Raw genomic sequence first — 9,606 nt, 5'->3', positions numbered from 1 at the left:
TATTGTTAACAGATTTAGTAGAACACTGACCGTCTACCACAGCAGCAATAGAACGGTCAGAAAGGAAACTTGAGATGAAGTTACAGAAGGTTAGAAGCTTTAGGAGGGTAGTTTGGAAATCTAAGCTTTGTGCCAGACTGTCAAAAGCTTTTGATGTATCTAAGGCAACAGCAAAAGTTTCATCAAAAGTTTCTCCAAAAGAGGATAACCAAGACTCAGTAAGGAAAGCCAGAAGATCACCAGTAGAGCGGTCTTGACAGAACCCATACTGGCAATCAGATAGAAGTGAAGTGATAGATGTTTAAGAATCTTCCTGATGAGGATAGATTAAAAAAATTTAGATAGGCAGGAAATTAAAGCAATAGGACGGTAGTTTGAGTGATTAGAACGGTCACCTTTTTAGGAAATGGCTGAATGTAGGCAAACTTCCAGCAAGAATTAAAGGTAGATGTTGACAGACAGAATTGAAAGAGTTTGACTAGGCAAGGTGCAAGCACGGAGGCACAGTTTCGGAGAACAGTAGATGTATGTGTGTGTGTGTGTGTGTGTGTGTGTATATATATATATATATATATATATATATATATATATATATATATATATATATATATATATATATATATATATATATATATATATATATATATATATATATATAATTTTTTCTTTTTTTCAGCATTTCAGATTGTCATATTTTTTCCAGAAAAGAAGGGAAATCTACAGATTTTCCCACAAGCACGATAGTTGATAATACAAAAAAATAAAAAAATAAAAAAACTATAGATAATCTAACAGTTTTCCTTGAAAGTCTCATTTATCTAGTTTTCTGTGTTCGTTGCCATCTGCTGGCTACGTTTCATTCATCTAAACGAACTATCCGTGATGTCTCTGTGGCTAGTCTGTGTATATGCTGCTCTCGTGAAGCTGTGGTGCTGCACATCCAGGCTCGTAAGTCTAGAACTTCAGTTACCTTTAAGCCTGGACACATTACCTGAAATAGGTTTGTATTCCTTATTAACCCCTCCATTACAGAATCCGTGACCCACGCATACCAACTCCCTCCTCCAGCACCCGAGTTTTTCGCGCGCTTCTCCCTATTTCGTAGGGGTAGCTTATATTTTTGTGTACATCCATATTTAGTCATTTATATATTGTTTTCACATGTTATGATGGATTTTGGTCAGGAGATGTGCATTATTTAAATTGAAAGTTATCGTGTGTGATTCCCTATGCAGAAAAGCGGAAACGAGTTGTTAGTACATTGTGATGAACACCAGAAAAATCCTGAATAGGGCAGGAACAATGCCAGGACAGGGATCAGCTATGAGCGTAAATGTTTGTGGTGGTGTTTCTTTATCGTCAGCATTCACATCACTCATTTTCTTCGTCACTGCTTGCCTCATTGTTTGTAAATTGCTTACCTCTAGCAAATATTCCTCACCCGAGTCACTTATGAGGCCTTCTGAATAAGTTCCATGATCACCTGAGCCTTGTAAGCCACTTTCAATAATCATATCGCGCTCGGATTTACTATCGGATGAAGAAAGACGCCATACTGGAACGCACGTCAATCACACACTGCCTCAGGCATCACATAATCATCGGTAACGGAAGGGATTAACATTTGATTGTATTTGGGTTCAATGTAGTGATTCCCTAAGTGTGTGTGGCCACTTGTGCCACACAGAACAGCAATATACCAGTGCAAGGTTTGTGCAGGCTTCATCATATAAATCTGATTTACAGTATTATAGTAATGTACAGGTAACATTATGAAAAATTGTGCAGTGTGCACTGGAAGGAAAAGGTTTCAGAACCACTTGTTTAGTGTGGTAAATAGATATGAAATGGGGCATGTTTATGTTTCCTGACCTGAATGCTATGTTAAGTGGAATTTTTGCTGTTTGTAGATTACGTAATACCTGTAATGGAATGTTGTGTGTCTTGGTTTTTTGAGCTGCAGCCTTGTGGTTCTTTTTTTATATTGCATATTGTGTAATGGCTTTAACAGTGTTGGGTGGTTAGGAATTGGGAGTAGGTATAATATTTACAATATGTAGACCTACTCCATGTTTTGTGTCTTGTCAGATTGTTTTCAATGGCAGTAACATAGGCCCTGACTGTGAGTCCCAGTTTGTACTCACCTAAACACTGTCGAAAACGTATCGCAACTACTAGTACTGTGAAGCTACTAGTTGGTGAAGCAGGACACAACCAAACATTCCCCACAAGGTACACACACGACACAACCAACGATACGTCTAACGCATCCAAGTCACAACTCTCAATTCAGATGAAGGGTGAGAGAAAGCGGATGAGAGAGAGAGAGAGAGAGAGAGAGAGAGAGAGAGAGAGAGAGAGAGAGAGAGAGAGAGAGAGAGAGAGAGAGAGAGAGAGAGTGTGTGTTTGTGTGTGAGCGGATGCTGAGAGAGAGAGAGAGAGAGAGAGAGAGAGAGAGAGAGAGAGAGAGAGAGAGAGAGAGAGAGAGAGAGAGAGAGAGAGAGAGAATTTGTTATTTTATCAGTGGCCTTAGATATAATGACCATATTCATTATAATATATATTTTACAAGGTGAAATTAATTTTATCTAAACTCTTTTATGGCCTTATGACTTTTTATTTTTCTCGCTGTTAATCGTGATTATATATATATATATATATATATATATATATATATATATATATATATATATATATATATATATATATATATATATATATATATATATATATATATATATATATATATATATATATATATATATATATATATACATTGAAAATTTTGATTTTTTTTTTTTTTTTCGAGACAAGTTTCTAAAAATTCACAAAAATAAAATACAAACTTTCATGTGGCTGGTCCCTGAGTTGTTTTATGTCGCTTATACTTTGTATGTGTGAAGTTTGAGAGGGATTACTTAATAACTTCTGTTCCCGCCACGTCACTTTTACATATAAGTAATTATATTCATTAATTATATACCGAAATTGCAAGTGATGTCCACTGGAAGAATACTACAATGAATATTTCACTAAATCACTAAAATCTACTGAGTTCAGTACAGATCACATAACTAGTTGAGTCACACACACACACACACACACGTGCTCGGCTCACAACCAAGAAGGCCTGGGTTCGATGTAACCCGAGGGATTGTGACCTCGCTGTCCCGGTGTGTGGTGTGTCATTGGTCTCAGTCCTACCCGAAGATGGGTCACTATGAGCTCTGAGCTCTTTCCATTGGGGAACGGCTGGCTGGGTGACCAGCAGACGACCGTAGGTGAATCACACACACACAGTCATTAGCCTAGTCTCCTTCATAGCCTCGCCCCATGGTTAAGGGGAGGGGTCTTACACCGCTGCGGGTCACGTGATCTCAGCGAGTCTGCACTCTGCAGCCATTACCTATGTTAGATTCCCAGTAGAGCTCAGAGGGAAGAGACGTACGGCCGTTTATGAAGTCATGAGCTCTTTACAGAATAGGAGACAAGCATTTACTTGCCCTATTTTCGGGAATCCTAGCCAGTACAGTAAGAGATGCCTCCCAGCGTACGAAGATGTCATGAAAGCGTGTTTATGGGAGAGAGTACATTTGAAAACAACAAAATAAACATCCACTTTGGGATGAAATTGTCAAATCTGTCAACAAACAGTTACAAAAAATATGGAAGTCAGCTTTTATACCAGCTCTTCTTCAAGGCGCACTCGTGCAATGTTAGATAACTACCACAAGTGCAACAGTTTGATAAAGGATTGCTCCTGTAAGAGGAAAGACAAACCAAGTTTCATAAATAAAGCAATGTTATTCAAAGAAGAGAGCTTAAAACTTTTTGACATTGTAGCTTGTAAATGTGCCATCAACAACTGCTCATGTGAGGCAGCTAGAAAGGTCCCGCAGCGGAAAACAAAATTTCTAAATGATCAAAGGAGCAACAGAAAAATGGTCATTGGAGCTATTGACAAAACAACTAAAAAACTGACGAAGACATTACAGAGGAAAGGAAAAAGTCAACACAAAGCAGAACCATCTCACTCTGAACCATCGACGAGTGGTACTGCAACTCTAGCTTCGTTTTCAGAATCAGATTCTACATCAACAACAGATGATAACTCTGATTTTGAAGATAAAACAGACAAAAATCCAATTAGAACTAATCTTTTTATATTACCATCAGTCGCATTAGCTTGTGACAGGTCACGAGTTTCAGACACGACTGCAGTAAGTATAGTTAGTGCTACTTTACAAGATATTGTAATAATATCCTCCAAAGATGCCTCTGAAATTGTTGACCGAAGTAAAATTCGTCGAGGTCGAAGAAAAAAAGAGACTTGAGACAAGAAAAAATCATGAGACTGATCAAAAAATTACCATCAGTATATTCTTCAATGGAAGAAAAGATAGAGCTCTATCTCAGGTTAAAAACGGGAATAAGACTGCCAAACAAGTAATGACCGAATAACATATAACTTGTGTCAAGGAGTCTGACTGAATACCTTGGCCATATAGCTGTGTCGTCTGGAAATTCACAGACAATTGCTTCAGGAATTATTGATTTTTTGAATGACAAAAACATTATTCCAGAAATTCTGGCAGTAGGTTGTGATAGCACTGTTGTAAATACTGGCAGAAAGAATGGCGTAATTTCCCTTTTAGAACAACAACTTGAAAGACCATTATAATGGTTTGTGTGTCAACTGCATGCTAATGAATTGCCATTAAGGCATCTGATGCTAAAGTTACATGGGCCTACAACAGGACCAAGAGAATTTACTGGCATAATTGGAAAACAATCGTCTAACTGTGAAAATTTACCAATTATTGACTTTGAACCCATTCAAGCAGAAGTGATCAACAGTGAAGTCAACCTTTCAGATTTAAGCTGTGATCAGAAGTATTTGCTTGAAGCATATAGAGCTGTTTCCCTTGGGGTTTGTGGAGTATCCTCAATGCATCGCAATCCTGGTAAAATGGCGCATTCTCGTTGGATCACTACAGCGAATAGAACTCTTCGCTTTTATATGGCAACAGAAAATAACACAGAAAATTTGGTAGCAAAAGTAAGATACATAATGGAGGTTTATGTACCAGTGTGGTTCAAAATTAAATGCAAACCATCAGTTATTTTTGGAGCCAAACACCTTCATGACACTATTAGAAGAGCTGCAAAGATGGATGCAAATATTCAAGCGATAGTAAATCCAGTAAGTCAGAGAAATGCGTACTTTGACCATCCAGAAAACATGTTACTTTCAATGATGAATGACGACTATAAGGTTGTCAGAGAGCTGGGGTGGCGAAGAATTTTGAAGGCTCGAACATCAGTCAGGTCAGGAATTAGAAATTTTCAAATTCGTGAGTTAGATTTTAAGTCCAGTACATTCACATAAATGATCAACTGGCACAATTCGGAAATAAAAGAACCGCCATTGACAAAGAGCTTCAGCGAGGAAGAAATAACAGAACTTATTGAAACAGGAAGCATGGCATCACCACATTATTGAGATATCCCCTGTCAGGGATTCCTTATGAACACACTGAAGTCAAGGAAGAATATTCCTAAGTTTGACAGCAAAAAACAATACAAAATATAAACAAATTCAGTAATGGTAGAATGGCTGGGCTGGAGAACGGGTGGGACTCGATACACATCCACCTCCTCGCGGTGAGTTCTGGGCTATTTTTTAGCTACAATATGTAAATAAAAGATAGGCGAAGAGGTGTGTTTTGTATTTATTCTAGATAGGCTTCGAGCAAAAAAAAAAGAAAAGAGAAAAAAAGAGAGGACTGGTTGTAATTTTACATTGCTTGCATATATATATATATATATATATATATATATATATATATATATATATATATATATATATATATATATATATATATATATATATATATATATATATACAAATACTTCATATTTAAAAGCGACAATGGGGGGAACAAAAGATATTAACCCATCCCGCCGAAATTTTACACATATGAAGTAAAATTGACATAAAACAACTCGTGGACTAGCCATGTGAAAGATTCAATGAATTTTATTTTGGGAATTTTTTTTTTTTTTTTTTTTATTTGTCTTGGAAAAACACTTTTTTTTTTTATTTCAAGCACATTGCTGGGACAGAAGATATATCTATACAGCTTCCAGATTTAGTATGTTATTATTATACATATAGAAGACAATATTGCACACTAGCCACAAACAGTACACAGTGAATTGTGGAAATTGGGTATTATGTGAAGTTTACTAATTTAAGACGCTTTTTTTTTCAGACTTTGATGACCTGGCGGGGACAGAAAATGTAGTCCTAGAGACAAATGCTTTGAACATAATTTTTTCTCACTAGTTGGCACCTTTTCCCCACTAACCACAAAAGAATTTTTTAAAAAGTTAAAAAGCGCTCCACCTTTTTTTTTTTTTATGTAGGAAGGGCACTGGCCAAGGGCAACAAAAATCTAATAAAAAAAATGCCCACTGAAATGCCAGTCCCATAAAAGGGTCAAAGCAGTGGTCAAAAATTGGTGGATAAGTGTCTTAAAACCTCCCTCTTGAAGGAATTCAAGTCATAGGAAGGTGGAAATACAGAAGCAGGCAGGGAGTTCCAGAGTTTACCAGAGAAAGAGATGAATGATTGAGAATACTGGTTGACTCTTGCGTTAGAGAGGTGGACAGAATAGGAGTGAGAGAAAGAAGAAAGTCTTGTGCAGCGAGGCCGCGGAAGGAGGGGAGGCATGCAGTTAGCAAGATCAGAAAAGCAGTTAGCATGAAAATAGCGGTAGAAGACAGCTAGATATGCAACATTGCGGCGGTGAGAGAGAGGCTGAAGACAGTCAGTTAGAGGAGAGGAGTTGATGAGACGAAAAGCTTTTCATTCCACCCTGTCTAGAAGAACAGTATGAGTGGAACCCCCCCAGACATGTGAAGCATACTCCATACATGGACGGATAAAGCCCTTGTACAGAGTTAGCAGCTGGGGGGGTGAGAAAAACTGGCGGAGACGTCTCAGAACACCTAACTTCATAGAAGCTGTTTTAGTTAGAGATGAGATGTGAAGTTTCCAGTTCAGATTATAAGTAAAGGACACACCGAGGATGTTCAGTGTAGAAGAGGGGGACAGTTGAGTGTCATTGAAGAAGAGGGGATAGTTGTCTGGAAGGTTGTGTCGAGTTGATAGATGGAGGAACTGAGTTTTTGAGGCATTGAACAATACCAAGTTTGCTCTGCCCCAATCACAAATTTTAGAAAGATCAGAAGTCAGGCATTCTGTGGCTTCCCTGCGTGATATGTTTACCTCCTGAAGGGTTGGACATCTATGAAAAGACGTAGAAAAGTGCAGGGTGGTATCATCAGCGTAGGAGTGGATAGGACAAGAAGTTTGGTTTAGAAGATCGTTAATGAATAATAAGAAGAGAGTGGGTGACAGGACAGAACCCTGAGGAACACCACTGTTAATAGATTTATGAGAAGAACAGTGACCGTCTACCACAGCAGCAATAGAACGGTCAGAAAGGAAACTTGACATGAAGTTACAGAGAGAAGGATAAAAACCGTAGGAGGGTAGTTTGGAAATCAAAGCTTTGTGCCAGATTCTATCAAAAGCTTTTGACATGTACAAGGCAACAGCTAAAGTTTCACCGAAATCTTTAAAAGAGGATGACCAAGACTCAGTAAGGAAAGCCAGATCACCAGTAGAGCGGCCTTGACAGAACCCATACTGGCGATCAGACAGAAGGTTGTGAAGTGATAGATGTTTAAGAATCTTCCTGTTGAGGATAGATTCAAAAACTTTAGATAGGCAGGAAATTAAAGCAATAGGACGGTAGTTTGAGGGATTACAACGGTCACCCTTTTTAGGAACAGGTTGAATGTAGGTAGATGTTGACAGGCAGAGCTGAAAGAGTTTGACTAGGCAAGGTGCAAGCACGGAGGCACAGTTTCGGAGAACAATAGGAGGGACCCCATCAGGTCCATAAGCGTTCCGAGGGTTTAGGCCAGCGAGGGCATGGAAAACATCATTGCGAAGAATTTTAATATGTGGCATGAAGTAGTCATGTAGCAAATAATCTAGTCAGCCATAGAAACATCCCATTTTCTCTCATATTCAGGGTACACTAAAACTTACGCGCTTCTCAGAACCAGTAATGTAAACACAAGTCACCGCTCCAAGCACTCCGTTTTCTCTTATATGTTTTCAGCCTCCCGTTCTCTTTCTACTGCACAGATTTTTCGTCTTTCATCTCTTCTTCCTCATTTTTTTATACATACACATTCTGTGCACGCTTTTCGACACATACGTTACACGTCTTTTCTATACATCATATTACTCCTTTCTTCACACAGACATACTCGTACACACACACATTCACTCTCTTTGTCCATATCTTTATGTAAATCATTTTTTATGTTCAGTATTTCTTGTGTACATGTTCATGTTTTTGTTAAATAAAGTTAGAGAGAGTTTAACCAGTCTAATAAGTGGCTATAAATACAACCTTAGCTGGTGAACAAAAAGAGTTAAGAGATTAAAGGACTTGCAACTGCTGACGGTTACCTGTCGGTTTTCTCTTCTCTATCTCTGGCGAGTTAAGAGATTAAAGGACTTGCAACTGCTGACGGTTACCTGTCGGTTTTCTCTTCTCATATTCCTGGCGGCTTCCACCTAGATCACTAGAGTCAGAGGGTGGAGGAGAGGGAGGAACAAGCCCAGAATCGTCCAAGATAGAGTTTTTAGCAAAGGTTTGAGCAAAGAGTTCAGCTTTAGAAATAGATGTGATAGCAGTGGTGCCATCTGGTTGAAGTAGAGGAGGGAAAGAAGAAGAAGCAAAGTTATTGGAGATATTTTTGGCTAGATGCCAGAAATCACGAGGGGAGTTAGATCTTGAAAGGTTTTGACATTTTCTGTTAATGAAGGAGTTTTTGGATAGTTGGAAAACAGACTTGGCATGGTTCCGGGCAGAAATATAAAGTGCATGAGATTCTGGTGATGGAAGGCTTAAGTACCTTTTGTGGGCCACCTCTCTATCATGTATAGCACGAGAACAAGCTGTGTTAAACCAAGGTTTAGAAGGTTTAGGACGAGAAAAAGTGAGGAATTTACGCCTCCATGCCAGACACTATCACCTCTGTTATGCGCTCAGCACACAAAGACCGATCTCTGACACGGAAACAGTAGTCATTCCAAGGAAAATCAGCAAAATACCTCCTCAGGTTCCCCCAACTAGCAGAGGCAAAACGCCAGAGGCACCTTCGCTTAGGGGATCCTGAGGAGGGATTGGAGTGATAGGACAAGATAAAGATATGAGATTGTGATCGGAGGAGCCCAACGGAGAAGAAAGGGTGACAGCATAAGCAGAAGGATTAGAGGTCAGGAAAAGGTCAAGAATGTTGGGCGTATCTCCAAGACGGTCAGGAATACGAGTAGGGTGTTGCACCAATTGGTCTAGGTCATGGAGGATAGCAAAGTTGTAGGCTAGTTCACCAGGATGGTCAGTGAAGGGAGAGGAAAGCCAAAGCTGGTGGTGAACATTGAAATCTCCAAGAATGGAGATCTCTGCAAAAGGGAAGAGGGTCAGAATGTGCTCAACTTTGGAAGTTAAGTAGTTA

General features: G+C 38.9%; 1 protein-coding gene across 11 annotated transcripts in view; it reads right to left on the bottom strand.

Annotated features, from left to right (window-relative positions):
* LOC135095001 (ankyrin-2-like) overlaps positions 1-9,606 on the bottom strand; it is a 195,925-nt gene that overhangs the window by 144,173 nt on the left and 42,146 nt on the right. For 2 of the 11 annotated variants that reach the window (XM_063995581.1, XM_063995590.1), the window contains exon 1: positions 2,145-2,280. The exons of 8 other annotated variants lie outside the window; for them this stretch is intronic. The gene's annotated coding sequence lies outside the window, so the exon portion shown is untranslated. Of the gene's footprint in view, positions 1-2,144; positions 2,332-9,606 lie in introns of those variants that run through there. One more of the 11 variants, XM_063995579.1, reaches the window with a different exon arrangement.

The sequence above is a fragment of the Scylla paramamosain genome, chromosome 47 (genome assembly GCF_035594125.1).
Source record: "Scylla paramamosain isolate STU-SP2022 chromosome 47, ASM3559412v1, whole genome shotgun sequence".
In the NCBI taxonomy this organism is placed as follows: Eukaryota; Metazoa; Arthropoda; class Malacostraca; order Decapoda; family Portunidae; genus Scylla; species Scylla paramamosain.
Note: the sequence above shows the minus strand (reverse complement) of the source record. Positions and strands in the feature narration are given on the sequence as shown.